The sequence below is a fragment of the Thamnophis sirtalis genome, unplaced genomic scaffold (genome assembly GCF_051295495.1).
Source record: "Thamnophis sirtalis isolate CommonGarterSnake01/CBP01778 unplaced genomic scaffold, rThaSir2_p1.2 scaffold_2, whole genome shotgun sequence".
Classification (NCBI taxonomy): Eukaryota; Metazoa; Chordata; class Lepidosauria; order Squamata; family Natricidae; genus Thamnophis; species Thamnophis sirtalis.
Window position 1 is genome coordinate 131,851,161 of NW_028261382.1, and position 23,589 is coordinate 131,874,749.

Below are 23,589 nucleotides of genomic sequence, written 5' to 3' on the forward strand. Positions count from 1 at the left end.
TACTTGAACTTAAATCTGTGTCATAATACTCAGCAATGTATGAAATACTCAAATGCACAAAACATATTCAGCTGGGACTTAGAAGTAACAAATAACTGTAGACAAACACACCAAAACTTCTGCATTGTCTCATATGCACCCCAAACAGTGAGCAGTCTTTCAGCCTCATTTCTTCTTCTTGATGAATTTACAGAAACAGATTTGAAGGGCAGGGATTACAACTCACTAAACAGTCATACAAATAACTTCAAGTTTTATCAAAGTAATCTGGAATTTATATGCAAAATGTCTATCCATAATAGTCAGCTTTAAATAATTTCCATTCAGGTTGAACTCAAAACTTTATGATCAAAATTTTCTAAATAAGAATACAAGATTTTAGTTGATATAAAGAATTTTGCAACTTTGAAATAGTTAGCATAGTAAATATCCCTTATAATATATATCTTTTATAACTTAGCTGCTTCTAGAGATACAATGCAGTGTATCTTTAAGGGAATATTAATTAATAATATGAATATATTGCATGAAATTCCAGAAAAGATATGTCCTTTTTCAAATAAATATTATTACTATAAAGGAAGGAGAGAAACTTTTTTTAAAAAAAGCAGAATATATCTTTTATGTATGCAATGAATGTATATTCACTAATCTACTAATCTATATATGTTTTTTTAAATTTCTATATTATAATACAAAGTGGAATACAGTACCATCCAACTAACGTTTACAGCTTAGTTTCAATTGTTTATTAATAAATGTTTCTATTTTATTTCAAGGTTCAAAATCACCAAATCAAATAAAATCAAATAAAATCTTACGTTAACACTAAGCAGTTGAATACATACCTGCTAACCTGTTTAGTGTAGTAAATTCTATCAGCAGTTTGAAAGGCCAACGACTTTGATGATCTAACTCCTTCTATTAGAAAAATATGGACAATGAACTGAAAACTTGTTACTAAGCTCTGTATTGCTCCTGGATAAAAACTGTTCTCTAAACTCTGCTCAGTCAAATTATAAAACCCACCTACAGCCAGCTTTGCTAATGAAAAGGGGGGGGGGTTGCTTTTCTGAACAATAGAAGAATTCCCCTGCATTTAGAATGCAGTTCCCATTAGAGCTAAGAATCAGAAATGCCACTTTTACCTCTGTTTTTTTAATTGATATTGTCCCAACCCTCTTCTACGGTTCAGTGAGACACTGTTTGTGAAATGATTAAAAAGAACGTGATCTGATCAAGAGGAGAGAATAATGGGAACGGAATGCTAGGTTAGCCATAGTGCAAAGTGCTGGGAACGAAGAGCAAGGGACTTTTTACTCTATTGTTTTTATTCCCATCTGCTCTTTAGACATCTCAGATCACTTTGATTCTTTATTTACTCTGCTAAAAATGGGTTAAAAGTTGCCCACTTACATTTGGGAACAAGTTACAGATCTTTTTTAAAAAAAGAAAAAGAAAAAAGAAAGAAAATAAATAAAAATCCTTGAATTATATCAAGTTTCCAAAAGGTCATCACTGTCTCTGCTGTGGCCTTTTCCCTATCCCAAATCCTCTATCAATATGTCATAGTGAGTTAGGCAAAGACAAAAGAGAGGCTCAGTGTGAAAACTGCACATATATCTAATCCTGACAAAGCAATGAATAGGCCTTCACAAGTATAATTATGCTTGTTTATTTGTTACCACGTACAGAGAGCTGATGAAAAAATCCATCAAAGTGGTATTATGCAGACACCAAGAGCTTCTTTTCTTTGGTTGCTAAAGCCACATTGAGGCTTAAATTCCTTATTGTTAAATTCAGAAGAAAAGAGGAGGAAGAGAGATTTTGGTTAGACTTTTTTTGCATCAGTTGCTGACAGATCTTTTGTGTACTGCGCTGTATTATTAGATGCATTAGTTAGAGGCTTGCTCATTCAGTTCCCTCATTTTAGACCATACTGGAATCTGTAATTATAAAGTGCTACTCACTTTACCTTTACTCTGGGTGTGGCAGGCATCTGACTGATCATAAGTGAAGCAGATTTAAAATCTGACTTACTCCTTCCCCACCCCCTTTCTCATCAAATATTGGGATTTAGAATTTCCAAAGACAGGTAAACTACCTGAACAAAAGCATGAGGTCGAAATCTAAGTAGAACGGGAAGCCTAATCAAACTGAGGTATAGATCTTCGCAATAATACAGGAACCAAAACAAGCAAAACTGAATATGCCCCTATAACAAATCCAAGCCTGGTTGCCTGTGTGAACTTTTACATCTGTCCAGAACCTAATTCCACCAGCACATGAACCAAAGCTCTAAAAAAAAAAAAATCAAAGTTATTGAAGCAGCCCCAAGATAGTATGGCAGATGCATGATGCAAAGAGGACCCTTTTTCTTGGAGAGAGAGAGAGCCGTATAAAAGCCATGACACACTAAGAGACCCTATCAAACAGCTTTACGACAGCATGACTTGAAAGATCAGAGTTGGGGAATGGGTGCCAAATAACCTTCTCTGCTCCCTTTACCAAGAGAATTATATCAAAGTAAAAGCAATATGCATAGTTAATGTCTTTGTGAGCTTTCCAATTTAAAACAGAAAAGCTGTAATTTTTCTTTGCTGGCAATCTGGAAACACTCTGGAGTTAATTACAGCTGATTCGAAGTGAACGACACAAACAAAGACCAGTCTATGTCCAGACAATTATACTGCATTAACCAGCTTAGAGCTTCCTGCTGATGTTTCAGAGCTCTTCTATTACACCCTTCTACCTTCCCAGCACGATAGAAAATGCTTCTGCAAGGAAGAATTAATGAAGAGAACTGCAAAAGAATGTGTGACGACCTCTCCTGACACGGCAAAAACTTTCCACCCATGTCACGACAAAGGGGAGAAAGTAATTAAGTTTGAATAAAAGGATGTAACCAAATATATTGTGTACTTAAAGCATCACTTTAAAAAGAAAACCAGAAAAGTTTGCAAATCACATACTTGACTGATTGTGGAATCACAATATTGTTTCATTTCTTTTTATTTTATCATCTTCAAAGGCTATTGGTTCAGATTTTGTTTGAAAAACTATCACCATTATTTTGAAATGTCATGTGACAGACCAGTTTTTTTTACGTTTTATATATATATATAGATATGAAGGCCATGATAGCCAGATTGTTGTCCCTGTTATTTTTCATTTAAATTAAACAATTGAAATATCATTGTTTAATTATTTTATATTGTTCCCAGCTGTCTCTGTGAAACTAATTCACCTTTCATTCTTCTGAATGAAGATCAGCATTTTGCCATTTAAAAAATTGGGGTTTTTTTCAGAATCATCCTGTACAACCAAAATGTCAATGTATATTTTTCTTTTTTGTGTGTTTGATCTTTAGATTAAATTTTGCAATCATCTGGCTTGATTATGATTGTTATTATTTTTTAAAAAATAGCAATCAACAAGCCTTTTTCTGGCATTGCTTCAGTATTAATCCAGCCAGCAGTATTTAATTACAAAGTAACTACAGTACCTTAGTCTGTAGCTTAAATTGTGGAATCAGGAAAACACTGGATAAATAACAAAGCAACATTTCTCATGTCTTTCTTTTACAGAAAGGTGCATCTGAACAGCAGTGACCCAGTAAAATTTAAACAGTAATCCTTTGTCTTATCTATGCAAAGTAGGATTAGGGTTACAATGATGACTGCTTAATCCCTTTGATTTTCCTTTGCTGTATAAATATTAATCTACAAATCAATCAAGTCCTGTATTGTAATGCACACAACATACTTTGTGAAAGGTTATGTAAATTATAGTAATTTTACAAGCTCCATCTGAAAAGAACTTCATGCTTTCCTTTTCATTCCAAAATCTGAATTGGATTTAAAAATTCAAATTTTGTATGCACAAAATGAAACACCTGAACCCTTAAATTTTCAAAATTCATCCATGAAAGGGATTTTTCCTTTAATAATGCACTGTTCTGCTTCATAGATGTTTAAATTACCAAATCTACTATTTTTAGATACTACCATTTAAATAAATTGTCTTTAATTTTTGTGAGAGTGCTTTGGAAAACTTAATGAACTCAAAAAGTGTAAATGTGAGAGACCAGATGTTTTCCTATAATCTTATGTTTTGAAATAGGCTACTGGCACATTTTATAATGTCATAAATACTGCTGCACTGGAATAATCCTACAGAATACATTTACTGTGGAGTTTTAATTTTTTAATTCAAACCAAGGATTAGATTCAGGCAAGTTTCTTTTACTTAAGAGTAAAACTATTGAAAACATTGAATTTTAAATTAGTGATTAGAAAGTCTTAAATTAGTTGCTATATTTCTTCTAGAAACATGGACCTAGTTAGTAATCCATGCATTTCTTATTTATTTAACTATATTGCAATAGTAGGTAACAGTAAAACAGTAAATGAGAAAATAGAATAGATCTTCAGTTATACATAGTACGAAATGAAAGATACAATATTACTTAAATGCTGTACTTAAATGCTGTACTTAACACAGCCAATGAGTGACAGTTCCTGCAGAATACGTAGAACTGGGAGTTATTTTCAATTGGATAGGTTTCAATAAAACACATCCAGACATACAGTGTCATTTAATATGATTTCATCTTAAACATCTAGTTTGGCCATAGAATTATTTTAAAGTTAACATAGTTATTAATATTGTTCTGGAGTAATCTGCCAAATTTTGTTTGGCTAGTACAAAATCAGCTGGGACTTCTGTTTTTATCAAATAGGGCCTTTCATCATTTTTTTCAGTGGAAGTTAATTTGTCTCCTCTGCATAAGTGAACTGAGCAATTCAGTAATTAACTTTTGTGTTTTAAAATGTATAAACTTTAATTGGTTTTCATTGTAAACAAACAAATGTCAGCCACAATTATAAGCTCTTTGGTTTAACTACATATTATTCCTTTACAAACAAACCTGATGTCAGACAAATTAAAATCAAATAGCCAGCTATTTTAAGTTGAATTTTACATGATCTGCCAATCACTTGATTACTAAACTTTAATATCATTGTAGGAAAACTATTTCAGTAAAAATAAAAAGAATTACAACATTAATACAGACTTAATTGTGTTGATTCAAAAGATGCATACATGTTGAAAGAGTAATGTTATCTTCAATCTACAGTTACCATTCAAACAAAATTACCTGGTATGAAAAAAAAAGCAATATTGGACTCATGTTTGCTTCCCCATCCATAAAGAATCAACTGAAGTAGCTCTTTCGCTTACCATCTTTGAACTTTAAACAACAAAATATCAATGTGAAACAACTTCAAGGCATGAAGACTTGGAGGTTTATTTACTGACTAGTGTATCTATTAAGACCAGGAACAAGTGGAGCTGTCAGGATGTAATGAAGGTAAATGATTAGTTAGCACTGAAGCTGAGCTCTTCTTCAATGCAATAAGAGTTAATTAAAGTTTACCACCAAACATCAACCAAAGCAGGATGTTGATCAGGTTTCAGCATTAAGTGCAAACAGACAATGGTTGGCAGCAATTAGTGTAACTATCAAATGACATGCAACAATAATTATACATTTAAAGTAGCTCAATGTCTGGTGGGGAAGGGGAACCTTATCAGCCCTCTTTGACTACAGTAGAAATATTCAAAGAACAGGAAACAGGTGTCAGATATTTCATGTTAGCACTGTAAATCAATAGAATCCAACAATAAAAAACACACTACCAGTATACAACTATGTTATCTGTAATGGAGGAATTTACTCTTCATGAAAAGAGAAGAAAATTAACTGCTTGCTAGCAACAAAGGGAAGTGGTGCTAAGATCAAATAATGCACTTGTTGTTGCCTTTCAAAATGACATATAAATAAGCTAGCAAATGTTTGCAATTTAAAACCAATGTTTGGGGCCATTTTATTCAAAAATTTAAATTCGATGCAAATCATTCTGCCATTTCCACCTTTCAGTTGTTTCTTTTTCACAGAGAGTAGAGGTGAAACAAATGTCTGAAACCTTATTTCAATGATACCTTACTTCTTTTAGCTTGTACATACTGGATGGAGAAAAAACATTACAACCCTGGGACAAGAAGCCAACGTTAGGATAGTTGTCTTTGATAAACAGGACTAGCTCAAAATGTTTTATGAGTCATACAAACAGCATCCTCTGTCATGCAATTGACAATAAAAATAACTCAACTATGATAGACTTTGTAACTCACAAAGAACTGAATAGACCAACTTTCTCACTGGGTTGCTGTAGTTGCTTGAAGAATGCCCAAAGTGTACCCACTGAGATAATTGTATCTATTCTATTATGGAAAAGGATTTTTGAGCTGCTTGCCTCTATGTCAAACACTAATCAGAAGACATACTTGGTATAAGACCTCATTAAAGATACATATTCAAGCATTTATGAGGATGTTTGTGTAGAGGTTACCCTCTACACAACTTATGTTTTATAATGGGGAACCATTTAAACTACATGAAGAAAGTTTTTTTAACAAAGTTTCTGATAAAGATTGATGGGTAACTTTCTCACATATCGGACAAAATGTTACTGTATGATCAATAATTTGATGAAAAATAAGCATCCATGTGTAGGAATTAATAGTTTTTCCAACTGAGTGATTTAGGAATGAGACTCTATGAAAAGCTATATTGGGACCAATATTTAAGCTATTCACCAGCTCTAAGAAATTGGCAATGAGGTAGACATCTGCAAACAACCATTTTTAGAATACTTAAAAGGTCAAAAGGTTATCTGGGATTTGGAGAATAAACATTCCAAGGACAAAATCCATTGAATGTAAGTGTATAGGAAGTAGTACCCTTTGGAGTCTACCTTATATCTTTGTTTCGAATATTTTCTGTATTTCATGCAGGAAATCAAGAGACCATGCATAAATCTTCCTCCTCTGGTTGTATCCTGATAACAATCCTTGAGCAAGGTGGAGGTAAGTGATAAGACCTGTGAAAGTCACCCAGGTAAAATCCCTAGAGAGATAAACTAGAATATGGATCTTCTCCAGCCAGGACATCTTTTCATGTAGACTTTTACTAACATTTTGTGACAAAAATGAAGTTAGCTGACCATGATGTCAGGGCCATCATGTCAGTTAAGTGGCTCATGCAATTATCAGTTTAGATACATTAAGCGGTTGCTACTGCTGCTAAAAAGGCAAATACCATGTTAAGAATAATAAAGGATTAAAAATAAAATGGTCTATTTTAATGTGTGTATCTATGGCACAATGATACTTGCTATAATGTACCCTGTTATTAAAACAGTTAAAAAAAGAGAAGGAGAGATGAAGAACATGTTTGGAGTCCCCCTGGTACAACTATGTTCTGGAGGAAAGTTATAACTCAGCTAAAAAGAGTTTTAGCTTTGGGAAAAAAAACCTCTAGATGACAGTGATATAAACATATGAGCAGCCTGTGCACAAAATTAATATGAAAAAGTTTTATTTATATGTCTATACAAATAGAACCCAAGATGTTTCCATAAAACTCAATAGTTGTAGAACAATACAGAGGAAATGAAAAACTGCTTCTTCAGAGAAGAATCAAACAAGCATTTGCTATTTACTGCAAGGTGTATTTATGGCCTTGGATAGCTTTAATGGGGGGAATGCTGTGATATATAATGTACTAGTATGTATTAGTTATGGCTAGGAATTTCTGTGGTTCTACTGGTAAACTTCCTACAGGCATCTGCTTGGCCACTGAGGAAACAAGATGCGGGATTAGATAGGCCTTTGATCTTATCTGTACAGTTCTTTTTACATTTTTTTAAAAGTGTCCCAGGAAACATGCTATTGTTAGTACTCTGGAGAAACAAGATATGAATGTTTTCAATGAGTAAATAAATATCACTGTTTTAGCTAATATTCCCTTTGGTCTAAGTTACTGATTAGTGCCACCTATTGGAAGTTAGCAGAAACACTTTTGAGTAAGAAAATGTATATTGCTCCTACACCCAAGTTTACTCTAAGTTTTACTTTAACAATCAGAGAAAGGCTAAATGACTATTGCAATTTGTAAGAATAAATTTAGACCACTCTTGCATGTACCCTGAATACTAGATACTTTATAGAGCAAGAAAGTTACGTCAATAGACAAGTCAGTGTTAGGTTTGATGTCAACTAATGCTAATTAGTCACAATTTGCCTGACTTTTTTCAAACTCAGCTTTGGCAAATATATAGTAAATTGAAATACTCACATATCATATTCACTTTAAATTACAAAACTCTGTTCTAGAAAGTGATGCTTCTTCTTTTAAGGAATAAATTACAATGTAGCTGGCTATGTATTCCAGGTGGTTATAATTCCATTGTTACAGCAGGACTGTCATTTAAAGTGAAATAGTCTGTAACCTTAAAGTAACTTGCCACTGCTCCAGAGAAAAGTAAACACTTACAGTCAGCATAGCTGCCTTTTCCTAATTAGTGAATCTTTGTGTTTCAAATAGGAAACAAAACAGTATCAAACATGAAACAAAATAGAAAATAATAATCGTACATTATTCTGTACTACTATAAGCACATAATCATCATTCAGATCAGCTTTAAAACCTGATAAATAGACCAAGAGTCTGCAAACCGTTTGCATGGAGAGCTGCCTCAAACTTTACCAAAATAGTACAAATGATCTGCACTTCCTCATTCCCTTTCTTATGATGAGAGGAAGTAGATGGATATGCCTGCTGTTTCTTAAAGTGACCACTGGAAGTGATCAGTGATTTACTTATTGAAATGGGACGAAAGTTCATTTCTTGTACAAACAAAAAGAGCTACAATATGTAAAATATATGACTTAAAATTCTTGGAGTGGAAAAAAAATTCATAATTTAGCTCTGATGATTAGATTACTCCCCCAGATGTATATGCCTGTAACTAACAACAGATAAATGTTAAAAATTCAGCATTTCACCATTTTTATGATTCAAACAGATGATGTCTTTCACTATGGCAGACTAATGTCAATAAAATAGCTGCTTAAACAGGTTGTGATGCTAAATACATTTGAAGTGGAACATGTACAAGTTTCCATCACAACATTTGTTTCATACAAAGCCTCATTATTTTACAATTATTTCTCTCCATCTTGGAGCATTATGATCAAAATGGACTTCTCCCCCACCAAAACAAATTACATTTTCCAACCGTCTTCTGCTCTGCTCTGGCTTTGTGCACAGAGTTAGCTAATCCAAGCATTTCCCCAGAGCTGCATTTAAGCTATGGCCCACTCCCAGCACAAAAGTGTCTCCAAAAGCACTTTCACCCCCTTCAGCACTCATGCGCTCATTGGTCCTGACATTTTCACTTCAGCCATGACAAATGAGCTGATAGCTGTGATCAGATTGCACACAAGTACTACTTTATCTAAAGACATATCATTAACTCTCATCACTATCTTCCAGTATGATTCTTCTTGTTTAATTTGTTGTGAAAATGCAGCTGAGTTTTAAAGCATCAAAATCTTAAGTAACCACAAATAAACACCACTAAATAAAAAGGGGCAGATTTGGACAGGATCAGAACATGACTACCATTAACTAAATGTGTCTCAAGGGACTTAAGTAACTGTACTCAACCTCTGCCCTAGTGCAAACATGCCATTTGAAAGTTTTCTAAAGGTCCCTTCCCCCTTGGTAGATTGCAAATGTTCTCTCTCTCTCTCTCTCTCTCTCTCTCTCTCTTTCTCTCTCTCCTCTCTCTCTCTCTCTCTCTCTCTCTCCTCTCTCTCTCTCTCTCTCTCTCTCTCTCTCTCTCTCTCTGAGAAACATAAATAAAGGGAAACAATCAAGCATAACTAATAAATTTGGAAACCAGTTTCTGTCTCTTAAAATGACTCAAGCTATCTTTTCTTAGCATGCATCTGCATTTTCTAACAGAAACGCTTTTCACTTCGGTGTTAGTGACACCAGTTCACTTTTCTAATCTATAATAGCAGTGTTTGGCCTAAACTATTTTGAAAAAATAATAGTAATAATTTGGTGCATTCTGAACAGGAGAATTGTTCCCTAACGGCTAAAGAACCGAAGTTCCACTTACACAGTTGTCACTGAATCTAGAAGCTTTGCAAGGTATATTATTTGTAACTTTTCCAAGCAATTCATCTGAGAATAAACATAAAGGCAGAGTCAACTGTGGCACAACAGATCTTGGGAATAGGGGTCATGCTTTGAGGTAAAGTGCTATTCACTTCTAGACCATGCAAGGAGCTTTTTATTCCTGTCCTTATTGGAATCAGTTCCCCTTACCAGAGCAAGAACAAAGCCAAGTGCTCATGTGAGGTTTGTGGATAAATCAGAGGTAAGCTACTTTAAGTGTCAGTCGTGATTTTCCTGTTGACAGTGCTCACTTAAATAGACTGCTAGAACTAGCCATACTTGCAAATCTTAATAGTTCTTAATCTGCATCATTTTTTTAAAAAAGAAGTTATTTGCCCCATTTTTAAAAAATCCAAATAACTTGTGTAGCATCATCTATGATATCAGATTGTGCCATGTCAAAGGCCAAGTATTCACGAATAAAGCAAATATTACAATTTTTGCCTCTTGAATTCTTTTTAGTAAAAAGTATTATTTCACTTACTATGATTAACAAATAATGGCATGTTATTTAGAACCCAATCAGTTTTCAAATAGTGAGATTCCTATAATGGATAAGAATATTACTGAAAAACATGGTTTGTCCTTCTTAATACAATTTCTATATTTAAAATCTCTAATATAAAATCTTCAGATAGCTTTTCTTTTAAATAATTAACCAGTTGGTACAATGCTAACATGTTAAAGATCATTATAATGTGCACTATAGTGGTAAGGAAACTTTTTTATTTGCCTAACGATGTTGACAATGCAGCATTTAAAAATGCATTTTGATTAAGGTGCAACTTTATAAAGAACCGATAGTTTGCATTTGATGTTGTACATTTTAAACTATTAAGATTATTGGTTACAGTATGGGAAATAAACAATACAATTTAAGGTCATCAAAATTAATTCTCAAATGGTTTTTTGTATGAAAACAGTTTCATCAGTGAAACCACAACAGGATTTGGGCCAATGAGAAACAGAATAGTACATAGCAAGGAAATGTAAGGAAAATTGCAACTACTTTGGCCGATTAAAACTTTGTATTCTACTATAGTATTTTTTTCCCCAGTAACAGTAGGAGTACTAGACAATTAAATATTTATCTATATTAGGCAACTGCAATTCATTGATTAATGGGAAAAAAACAGTAACAGGATCAGAATTGAATAAAGCAATCTTTGCAAAATAATTGAATTGAAAAAAGGCCATTATACTATTTTTTTTTAAAAAGGAAAAGATGAAAGGTCAGCCACAATGAAAATTATACTGCACTTTCACCTAAATGTAGTACTCACAGAACAGTTCTGGAAAAGTTCTGGGAAAGTTTGGTTTTCTCTATTGTTCTGGGTCTTTTGTATCTTAACCTCAAACAGGAAATTTCTGCTTTGAAGTCTTGAAGCAGGTAACAGCATAGACTGAGACTGCCAGATTTCGTCTGGAGCAGGTCTTTTGAATTTCACAGTAATCAGGATTGCCAAAATGAAATGGGTACAGTACTCTCTTTTTTTTCCTTAAACAAACTTCAAAACTATAACAAGACAATTTTACTAGGATCACAAGTTAAGTATGAAGTAGTGTTGAAACCACCAAAAATAATTTAGTTTTCCTAGTTAATATTGCGAAATGGTTTGCTTACAGTGTTTTTTTTATCTTAAATTTGTTTTTAACTAGAACAAGGTTCCCCAACTGATATAATGGGATAGATTTAAAGTAAGCAAATATTAGTGTGTATATTCAGTGTTTACATTTTTAAAACTAAAGGTAATAATTTTCTATGTAGCATGGATATTGATTGCTGTAATATTATATTCTTCCTTATCCTTATGCATGCAAATTTTATTTTTCAGATATGAATTAAGAATCAATAATGTTTAGGGCAAAATATGAACATATCCCCAAATCATAGAGCTCTTTGTCTTGTTTTACAACACATTCTACTGCTGCCATCTATGTGACAAATCTGTGTTTCAACAACAATGATATAACATGTACATTGATCTAATACATTAAACAAATAACCAAACCATGTCAGAATTGAAAAACTGACCAGGTTTCCCAGCACTGCCATCAACAAGCAAACACATCTTGAACTATTCAAGTGAACTAAAATTGGTTTTTCTAACAATGATCAAGTTTACACATTCACTAAATCAAATCCAAACAGAAGCATGCATGTGTGTTTGGGAGGGGGGATTGTTGTTAGTGTTGTTTTAATGACTACTTACTGGCATTCAGAGCAATGGAAATTCCCTATTTTAATCTGAAATCCAATATAGCAGACCAGGAAGATAAGCAAGACAAAAGGTAGAGCACAACATTTTGAATCACTGCAGAACCATTTTCGCAGGCTGCATTTCATATTTAGTGTTCATAAACCTTACAGTTGTTCCTGAAACTTGTAATTTAAACCTTCCACCAAAACATTGCACTGCGCAGAGTTGTTTGCTAAGAAGAGACTTATGAAGAGACTAAGTCTTGCAAGTCCCAGACAACAGAGAGCATGGCAATCTACCAGCGTCAAACTCAGAGACATGAAATGTCAAAAGATTAGGAATGGGAATCTGAAAATACAGTAGAGGCACATTGGTGATATAATTAAATTTTCATTGTACACTTGTTAATCCTGTTCCATTTTTTTTAAATATGAGCTAATGCTCCAGTGTCAAAATATATTTTTCCTGATGTTCCAAATGCAAAACATAACATTTTATGTCAAGTGCATTTAGTCATCAAATTTCAAAATAAAATATTAATATTAAACACTTAGCTACATGTACAGCATAATGAGCTTTTTCCCTCCATTTTTCATTCATAAGCAAAAAGTGAACCACGTTGATTGTATCAAGCTTTTACTATACTAAAAAAGTCAATTAAAATGTCACTTAGTTTTAACTCAAACCACACCCAAACAAAATATATGACTTGATTCTTTGATAACGTCTTTCCTACAACATGTTTATAATGAAATTACATCTTTATTGTTTTATTCAAAAAAATTCAAGATTTTTTATCATAAAAACTGGTTTCTCCTGTGTCTGGTCTGTTAGATAAGGGAATTACAGTCACGTGCTTCAGTCTAAGCCTATAATACTTACAGTATTGACCTGTATTCATGGAGGTTTACACGGTCCAATCAGATCACTGATACAAATATAAATATTCTGTTTGTTTAAAAAAAAGTAACTTTCAGGCAACTTCTAGGCAGTTCTCAAAATTATAAAAACAAATATACTTTAATATAGACACCATACTTTAACATTGTTTTTCTTAAGTTGAAACCTCATTGGAATCCCATGCATATTATAAAAATATCTTAAAATGATAAAATTATTTCCATCATAAAATTGAGATCAGTCATTCCTAAATAAAATTCTAATATTTTTTTTAGATCTCCCACTAGACAGGCCCCATCATTCCAAGCATTTAGAATAGCCAACCTATAATGAAGGGAAAAGGACTTATGAGAACACTGAAATTACAAAATCAGAGAATGTGCCAATTAAACATTGTACATCCACACTAATGGGCATATTCTAAATCTGTTTCTATATTCAAAAGAGGTGGCCATTTATCTTTTGTACGGCTATGAAACTTTTCCAGGTTATATGTTCTACACAACCTCATTTTCCATTCGGTTGTTAAATCAGTAAGACTACTGATTAAACTGAAGCATATTCAGAATCTGGTCATCAAGAACATTTTCTCTGATTTTCATAGTAAAATTCTTATATAGTAACATGATGTCCATGTGTGACAATCACAAGCTGTCAAATCTAGAACAATCTAGAACAAAAATGTCATGCAACAAATTACCACTTTTTTAAATAGACTTATTCCTAAACATAGATACAGTCTGACTCTCTACCTAAGCATACACAGACTGCAGCCTAGGTTTCCGCTTGTTTAACACAATGCAAGTCATATAAACTAACATTAATCCATGCATCATTCAGTTATGCGTGGTTTAAAAATTCCACTTAGAACACATGTTGCTTACTTAATAAAATACATTCATTTATTTTTACACTAGCAAATATAACTTTTTAAAAGTTTTCCATAGCTTTTCTTTCTTGTGTTCTATATCTTTTATACTATATATAAAAGTCACTGTTATTTTGAAGGAAACGTACAAACAAATACAAATTTGCAAAGTTATAAAGAATTTGTCTGGCATCAATCTACAATATCAAGCTTTAATAACTCACACATTATATTTTTTTTGTCCAGCTTCCTATTGAGCTGTCAACTGCCAATCATTTATAAATATTTACTTGTTTATTTTGCGATATGCATTGCCTACCAAACAAGCTACATGCAAAGCTCTCATTGCAAACACATACGTATAAGCTATATGAATAAACACATAGACCAAATTAGTACAAGGCTGATTCAAATGATTTTCCTCCCCTATACAGCAATGGCTTCAGAAAAAAAATTACACTAACCTGAAAATCAGAAAAGATACTTGGCATGCAGACAGATCTTTATTTCTCCACACTGCATCTGACTTTCCTTATAGATAGAACCAATTGTTATTTTCATCTGTTCCTGCTGCAACTCTATAGCTCCTTGCTTGATAGTAAATTCCACTGAATTCAATAGGGCTTACTTTAGTAGACATACATAGCCTTACACAATAAATGTATTTTAACTATCTCAGTTACAGTTGAGAGCATATAATTAGACACACAGATCACATTGTCAACAGCCAACCAATTACATTCCTACCTTTAGGCCTCTTCCTGGTCCATTTAAGTCTATAGATATTTTATCACTAAATTTGATAGGAGTATGGGTATTTAGCAATGACTTATGAGCCCTACTGTTTACATATTAAAAACTGAAGTCTAAAGCATGCCATCAATGACATTTACTGCATTCAAATTTCTATTTAGATTCTATTTCGTGTTATCAATACAGTAGCATCAAACTCATAAATGTTACGGTTGTATAACAAAAATAAATAAATCGTTTCTACTTTTGCATAGTTCACAGGGTCAAGGTCTATTCTTTCAACACCAACAAAATAAAAACACCATCAATTAAAAGAGCTAAAACTAGATCTTATGAATAGCACATTCAAAAGCTAAGCTTCAGACTACCTGACCTCCATTTATTTTTCTTGCTTGATTTTTTTTAAAAAAAACCTCCCACAAAACACAGAAGAGATTCGATACCCAATAGTCAATATCTGATTAGCCTGTAATATTTCTATGACATACAAACCTGGATCTATCATCTTCTTTCTAGCTGCATCATTACATACATATTCATCAGCCTGATGATGAAAATTCAAGGCATTTTTATAAAGTTGCTGAAATCTGAGCTTCTGCTTGTTTTCTCAAGTCTTGGACAAACATAACTTTAGGGTGAGCTGAGCAGAGGAGAGAGAAAGAGAAGCTTGCATTTTCGTCTTCCTTTCATCTTAGTCATTCAGTCAACCATTCAGTGCCCTATTCAGCAGAGCTTTTCATTATGCAAAAAAATGCTAATCCTTTCCGATGCTTTCACACTTCTGTAAACCCCCATTCCTTCCACTGAAAAGCAATTATATCAGTTTACCTTTCTGTCAAAAACAGGATTAATATTCCAAAACCTGAATCTCTTTTGTTTTTCTATCTTTTGCTTTAGGAAACCAGAGATTAATAGAGGACATTCTCCTTAGAGCCAGAATGCATTATTTTAAATATGATTCTGTTAAGCCAGAGAAGAAAAGGGGAGAGATGAGGAGAAGGGGGGGGGCTTTAGTTGCTGCGGAAACTCCTTTCTGTGGCAGAACTGACCTTCTCTTTCCCGAGGCTTGAATAGAATGAGCCTCACTCTGGTCTATTAATCAGAAACAAATTATGAAAGAATGTAGCTGGACTGGTTGACACTATCCTGTCTTGGGAGACTCAGTAACAGCGTTGTAACAATGTCCTCTTCATGGGTAATGAACAGCCATGACAAATGGGGGCTGAGAAACTATTTATTTGCATATGCAAATTATCACACAAAGGAAACATGTACAAACAAGTGTCATTGTAAGGTGGATTAGGCAAACAGCATTTTCTTTTTAAGACATTCTATACCCCAGAACATTAGTCAGCACAATTAAACCAGTCTCCATGGAGACTAATGAAATTTCACCATGGTATGAGTTAAATTAGATAGCTAGTTATGTGTTTCCCCAAACCAACTTGAAATCCATTATTGTCTCAGACAATACGGCAATTGTCCTAGACTGATCTGTGCCAGTTCAACAAGCTCCTGAGTTGACAATTTGCATATGTTAATATAATTAAGCACTAATTATATGAAATCTGTACATCTTCAGCACGCACTTTCCCTGGGCATTTTTCAAATTGAACCTTGGCCAAGACTTTAACCCTTTGAATTATCTGGAAGAAGGAAACTGTGCCTTGTGGGTACAGCCCCAAGGCAGATGCAGGAAAAGCTCTTCCTTTCTAAATACAGGGCTTAACCTGACTTTTCCTATTTCCATCCACAAAGTCAAATTTTATTTTTAAAAATGCTACCCACTACGTCACTACGATCTTGCCTCACAGCTTACTAAAATATTTAACATTCGGATAAATAAAAGGGTTGCCGATTCATTAATTGTCAAGTTTGAAATTGTCATACACACACACACATACACACACACACAAATCTAGACTGATGTCAATGCTATGACAGCAATAAAAAAGGAATGAGGACAGAAAAAAGAGCAACCAGGAACTAATGAGCTTTACATAAATATATGCTGAAGCAATTAAGCAGTGTTAATTACTATGACAGCAGTTAATTGAATATAATTAGATATTTTAAGCCACTGACTATTGCACAGTTAAGATTAATTTTATTGAGATTAATTGTAAATAAGAGTAGATTAACCGTGTTTTGACAGGCAGGCAGAAGAGCAGGAATCAGACATTCCCCCTCTAAAAAAACCCCATATATTATTTTAATGTCACACCTCAGAAACATCTCCTCAATAAACATGACTTTTCAAAACCAAACAGGCAAGAAGCTTGAAGAAAAGCAAACATCTTGCAGAGATTAAAGAGTCTTTTGTCCCTTTTTCATATGTATTTCTTTTAAAAGACCAAATTAAGTAAGTCTGGTATACATTTTTTTAGGAAGGAACATTTCACACCGAATGGAAAAAATGCTCTATCGCAGACAAAATCCATGCAGCTGTGCGGAACTTAGCCCAGATGGTCTGAAGCTATAAAATACCATCAAAATGATAGAGCTAAGGGCCTTTCCAAAATGTGATAAAGTTGCAACCTTGTGTGTGACCTAAATTTTCAGCCATCTATAGCTTCTTCCTTGATCCTTTTTCAATCTAATCATAAATATTCAAAAGACCTCTTTTAATGCAACGCCACCAATGCACAACCACTTTAAAAGGCTAATATCTTACTAAAAGGTCCCTTTGTTAATTAATACGATACAACTAATATCACTCAGGCACAATAGCTGACTTTTTTATATCACTTAGCTTAATTCACTTAAAATCTTATTTTAGCCAGTCTTCAAAGATCTAAAGAATACTCACTGCAAAATAATCCAAGCATGCTATTGGAAAAAGCATCAGAATGCTAACAAATCACAAACAAGCAAAGAGCCTCAATTGATTCCAGAATAAATCAATAAGGGATTAACACAATATTTTTAAAGCAGTACAGTGTATATATAATATAAATGAATATATCATATAAATGTATATATTCAATACCTTATTATCTCTATATTGGAAAAAAAAGGCTTTACAGTATTGCGCATGTTCTTATATTGACTATCAACTTCTTTGCCATGCCTTTAGTCTTTTAAAGCAAAAATCCCAAAATGGTATGTGAAACAAGGCTACAACAAGCCATTCTGCAGTGAAGGATTTTAAATCATCCAGCCTCTTCTAATAGACTTGAGACTTATTGAGGTAGAAACCATAAAAAATGAAGAAGGGAAATTTAATCCCTGAAATATTGATTTGCACATTAATATCATATAGGCAGAGGGCAATTTGGCTTCATGGAAATGACACATTGTCGACCCTTGCTGAAGTCAGAGCCAATCTAACTGCTGAACATGTCTGAATCTCAAGAGTTATTAAGGGCTTCCCTTCTTGCCTATATGACTTTTCTCCAGCCTACCAATGCAATCTTAAATGTATTATCTTTAAGAAATAATTGTAAAACCTCAGGGGTTTTCCAGTTAATGGAAGGAAGGCTAAACCACATCAGATTCTGAAATGCAACATTAAACCCTTGCAATCAACAAAACCACCTCAATTCTCATCCATCCAGTGCAGGATCTAATACTGTTATTAGAGATAATCAAATTTCATTGTGTAAATTTAGGCTCATGGTCAGAGTGGAAGCAGTAAATTCTGCAATATTAAACAGTGATTTTCTCAGCACTTCTTTACATAGTCCCTGATAATGAACAATAAAATATTTTGCTATAGAAGCACAACCTTGTATCTATTTTAAAAGATTCAAGAGATGCATACTTTTCCTTACCACCTGCATTTTTAGAAAACAAGCTAATATCATTCCTAAACCTACCAAGCAGGTACTACCACTACCATTACTGTGACTTATACAGATGGTTTATTTGACCTTTCTTTGTTCTTTGAATAGATTTCATTTTTGAAGATTTATGACCATTGCCTTCTATTTAATTGACCTTATATGCTCATTCCCACAAGAAGGAAAACTGAATACATGTTTGCCTTCCAGAAAGCCTTCAAAGCCAAAGCTATGCCAATGGGATGCTACAGTCACAGTGTATAGATCCTGGAGTATGAATATTCAGCTAGGCTCACTGAATAATCTGAGGGAGCCTCTGCACTCAAGCCAGGTGCAAGAGGTTAAAACAGCTGGCTAGCCATCTTTCATCTTGGTATGCCTTCCTACTGTTTGAAACTGTCTCACGGTCCTCCCCACAAGCAGACAGTCCTCCCCACAACTATTTTGCACACACACACGCACACATACACACACACAGAGAGAGAGAAACAGAGACAGAGAAACAGAAAGCCAGACAGAGCTGCAGTTGTATTCTTTCTCTAAAATCTCACTGCAGAAAAGGAAACTCTTTCAAAGTCCAAAGTATGAAACAAAATGATTATATTTAAACAGTCACTTTTTTCCTCTCCTTTTCCAACCCTTCAGCCCTGTTTCATTTGTAGTATTTTCATTCTCCCCCTTTCCTTTCTGGCTTTCCAAAAGCCAAGTCCCTTCTCCCTGTCAGCTTTGTCAGTAAACAGAAAGTAAAACAAGGGTTGATGGCACTGAGAGTGTTACATACCCAGGCTGTGTTTTTGCATTGCTCTCAATGGAAGCGATCGATGCCCATGTCACAGTGGTGTTCCCAATCGCAGCCAAGTGTCTGCCTCAACCTAACCAACAACAGGCAGGGCTTTCAAGGCTGCTGCTCACTACCTCTTCCTTTCATCCATCCACTTAGACATCCACCAAACTCTCAAAGACAGAATAAACTATCATCTGCTCTTCAATCACCGCTCTTTAAGGATCCAGCCACTGGAAATCCTTCCAAAGGGGAATCACAATTTCAAATATACATATCAGAGAGATTTATCCAACCTTCAAAATCATCAACCCTCCTCTCCCTCCCTTTTTATTTTTTTTTCCTTCTGCCTTTTTCTTTCTTTCTTTCTCTCTCTCTCTCTTTTCCAGCTACCTGATCCTTGATTTAAAATGGAACAGGGTTAATAATAATATGAAAAAGGCGATGAGAACGAAGGAGAGGAAATGCAACTGTCAGATACAGGAACAGTCAGACTTCCTGCCTGACCCTGCGGGGTCTGCCTCAATGTAAATCCACCATCTTCTGCCTGGCAAGTTGTCTTTTGGTTGAACTGATTTTTTTTTTGGGTGGTAGTGGTGGTGGGGAGGGCGAGAGGGGGTTGTAATGTTTGCGATGTATGCCTTGGTACCTAAGGTGGAAGAAGAGGAGGAGGAGGAGGAGAACAGGAGGAGGAGGAGGAGGGTGTGTGTTTTTCTGAATGGAAGCGAAAAAGCCTCCTCGGGACGGCGCGAAGGCTGAATCCGGCTGGCTGAGCCTCTTCTCTCGGCTGGGCCCAGTGCCCCGAGCAGCCGAAGACCCCGAGACACCCCCCCCTCCAGCTGGCAGGTAACAAAAGGAATACAGCAACGTCTGATGGGGGGGCGAAGGGTACGGCTGGGGAGCAGGAGGGAAGGAGCCAAGGGCACGGAGGTGGGGGGCGCAAAGTTTCCGATCCCCATGTTTATAGGCGAGGGCAAGGTTGCAAGGCAGGCGGGGGACGCCGAGACGCGCCTCCCTTAGCCGCCGCGCGAAGGGATGTATGCGCGGAAAGGAACCTCGGCGCCGCTGCATTACAGATCGGGAGAAGTAGCCGTCTCACACTCCGCAGGGCACAGAAAAATAATATATATAATATTATAATATATATAATATATGCATATTATGATATTATATTTCTTTGGCACAAATCTGAGGAAAATAACCCAACGCCGGAGCCCCACGCGGGAGAGAGAAAGGGAAGGAAGGAAAGGAAGCCGCGGAGGGCGCTTCACAAAGGGAAGGAGCGCTGGCCGAAGCTTCCCCAGCCGAGCCGTCCCCTCCGGCGAGCCTGGCAGCTCGGTCCGCCTCGCTAGAAAGTGGCGCCCCGGGGAAAGCCAGCCGCCGCTCCTCTTAGCGGGCTTGCCTCGCTGGTTGCCTGCTACGGCAGGAGCCCAACCCGGCTGCTGCAAATGCCAGCACCCCACCTCGAAAGCACACGCGCGCGCACACCCGCCGAGACAGGGGGCCCCTCCGTCCCACCGGCACTCGCACCCCTCGGCATCAAAGCCAAACGCGAGCCCTGATCCCCCCCAAGCACCCTAAACTTTCCCCAGAGGCATCGCGCTCCGGAATCCGGGGTTAAAAGGGTGCGGGGGAGGGGGGGAGAGAGAGAGAGGGAGAGAGAGAGAAAGGAACAGGCAAAGATTTTTGACAGCCGCGCCGTGGCTCAAACCAGCCCGTTTCCCAGATCGGTTTTAAAAAGACACACACAGTGCAAAAAATTATAAGAATAATAGTATTTTCTTCTATCAAACGTTAAAGATTCTTCACTTAATCCAAAAGTTACAATTTTGAAGAAAAACGGGGTACCCCAACCCCATCCTCCCGAAATTTAAAAGCGAAGGAAGCCTTCTCCCATAAAGAAGCAACGAAAAACGAGAAAAGAGATAGGAAAAGTGGGGGGGGGAGAAAGGGAGAGATAGAGAGGATCAGTGGATGGGAGTGTGTATGTGCGTTTGTGTGTTTGTGTGTGTGTGTTTGTGTGTGAGTGTGTGTATGTGTGTGTGTGTGTGTGAGAGAGAGAGAGAGAGAAAGAGAGGGACAGAGAGAGAGAGAGAAAGAGAGAGGCAGGCAGAGAGCGAGAGCGAAATATCAAAGATTGTGCAAGATCAGCTTGGAAAGATAATCGATACTCGACCTAAATTTAACACAAACTACTCAATAAAAGTTAAAGAAAAAACTTACTTTCCATTTCCCCTCGCAGTTCTTACTGGATCTTCGCCTCTCTGTTTTGTTTTGCTTTATTTACTTAACAGCTGATCACATCCAAGTAAACGACAGAAGGTTCATTAAAAATAATAAAAAAAAATAATCCTCCAACTTTATTGGGTGAAAATAAAAATGAACAAGAAGTGGGGGCATGGAGCGGTCCTTTGGGGTCCGGGAGTTGTTAAAGCAAGTGGCGACCGCGGTCTCGCTGTTTGGTTGTGAAGGGGTTGGGAAAAGGAGGAAAGGAAATGAAAATCCGATATGTCTTTATTCTGCTAATTATTATCGTTTTAGCCCTGTTTAAAAAAATGGCTGATTAAGTTGAGTGCGCATGTCTTTGTGTGTCTATTCCCGATATGCACTCTGGGAATGAGAGAGAGAGAGAGAGAGAGTGAGCGAGCGGGGGGGGGGGGAGAGAAAGAGAGAAGAGAGAGAGGTGTAATTAGCGAGGTGATCAACATTCTCCAGACTGCAAATGACGCGCAGCGCGGACTTACTGCCGCTGCTGCTGGGGACTCGCAGGGACTGCAGGAGCCACACCACTGGCCCCAAAGCAGAACGGGCAGTAGGAAAAGCAGCTTCACGGACACAAACACAAGTCTGCAAACTTCATTAGTAACACAGACACACAACACACACACGCACGCACACACATACACACACACAAATAGATGGCTGGGGGAAATTAGAGAGAGAAAGTGAGAGAGAGAGAAACAACAAGGGAGAGAGAAGAAGCAGAGAGGAAGGAAAGAAGATTTGGTCTTCTTAACTGCTCAGGAATGTGAAAAGATATGGGTGCAAATTAATTATTCCTCCCACCAGGGAAGTTCTTTCTTTCTCTCTCTTCTCTTCCCCCCCCCCCCCCATTCTTTTTTTCTAAAGAAGAAAATATGCTTTGGATAATGAATGTGGAATGTGCCTCTGTATGGAAAGGAAATAAGGCTAAGGCGGAAATTTTTACTCTTTCAGGCTTAAAAAATAATTTACATGTTGTTGAAGCTTTATTTATATATACACACACATACATACACGCACGCACACACACATACGCCACTGTACATATAATGTACTGTGTCTAATAACTGTATCAATGTATACATATTAAGATATATGCATTATTGCACACACCTATGGCAGTTTAAGCTTTCTGGGGTAATTGGTCCAACAGCTCAACAAAAGTAAATTTATAATAACAAACAGTATTTTTAATATGTAATAGCAACAATAAACAGAATCAAAAAAGTATAAACTATTGTCAGCCTGTAGGACTATAAAGAGAGAAATATTTTTGTTCTTGGGTTTGTTAAAGATATTGAAAGATATGAAAAAAGAGGATATAGGGGATAGCGCATAGATGCCACTATAAATAAGAATCTCTTAGAAATCTGCAAGGGATGGAGATTGCTTCTCATTTGAAAATCTAATTATCTTAACCTAATACTACAGATGTGATGTGAATATGAGTGACACTTTCATTAAAATATAATTAACTAAAACCAGAAATCGAGATTCTTTTAAATATTCCCCACTGTAGATTAAAAATCATGTCTATTCAAAGTGCATCCAAACACACCATAGGGACACCTGCCCCAGTCCAAATGATATTATAGAAACAAAAAGTCCAAAAATGCTGGCAACTAATGCTTACATATAAAATTATATTTTTAATCTTAAAGATCCTATAAATGTGAAAATAACTTTCCAGTTGATGAATCTCTATAATTCCTGGTTCCTGAGGTGCATTTAAAATTCTTATTTTAGGCCTTAAGAACTTAATACAACAGAAAGGTTTAATACTATTCCTCATAAAAACAAGGTATAAATATTCTGATTTTAGAGTTCTTGTATCATATATACAGGAACCCCTGACAATCCTAAAGCTAACATTAAAAAGAAAATTTCCACTTGAATATGAATGCATGCTTGCCAGCAAAGACATCACACAGGCCAAAGATAGGGAA

At 35.7% G+C, this 23,589-nt stretch overlaps 1 protein-coding gene across 2 annotated transcripts in view; it reads right to left on the bottom strand.

The window, feature by feature from the left end:
- The window catches only part of ZFHX4 (zinc finger homeobox 4), a 188,375-nt gene extending 166,439 nt beyond the window's left edge, over positions 1-21,936 (bottom strand). For both annotated transcript variants that reach the window (XM_014052401.2, XM_014052376.2), the window contains exon 1: positions 21,605-21,936. The gene's annotated coding sequence lies outside the window, so the exon portion shown is untranslated. The remainder of the gene's footprint in view (positions 1-21,604) is intronic.
- Positions 21,937-23,589: the final 1,653 nt, after the last annotated feature.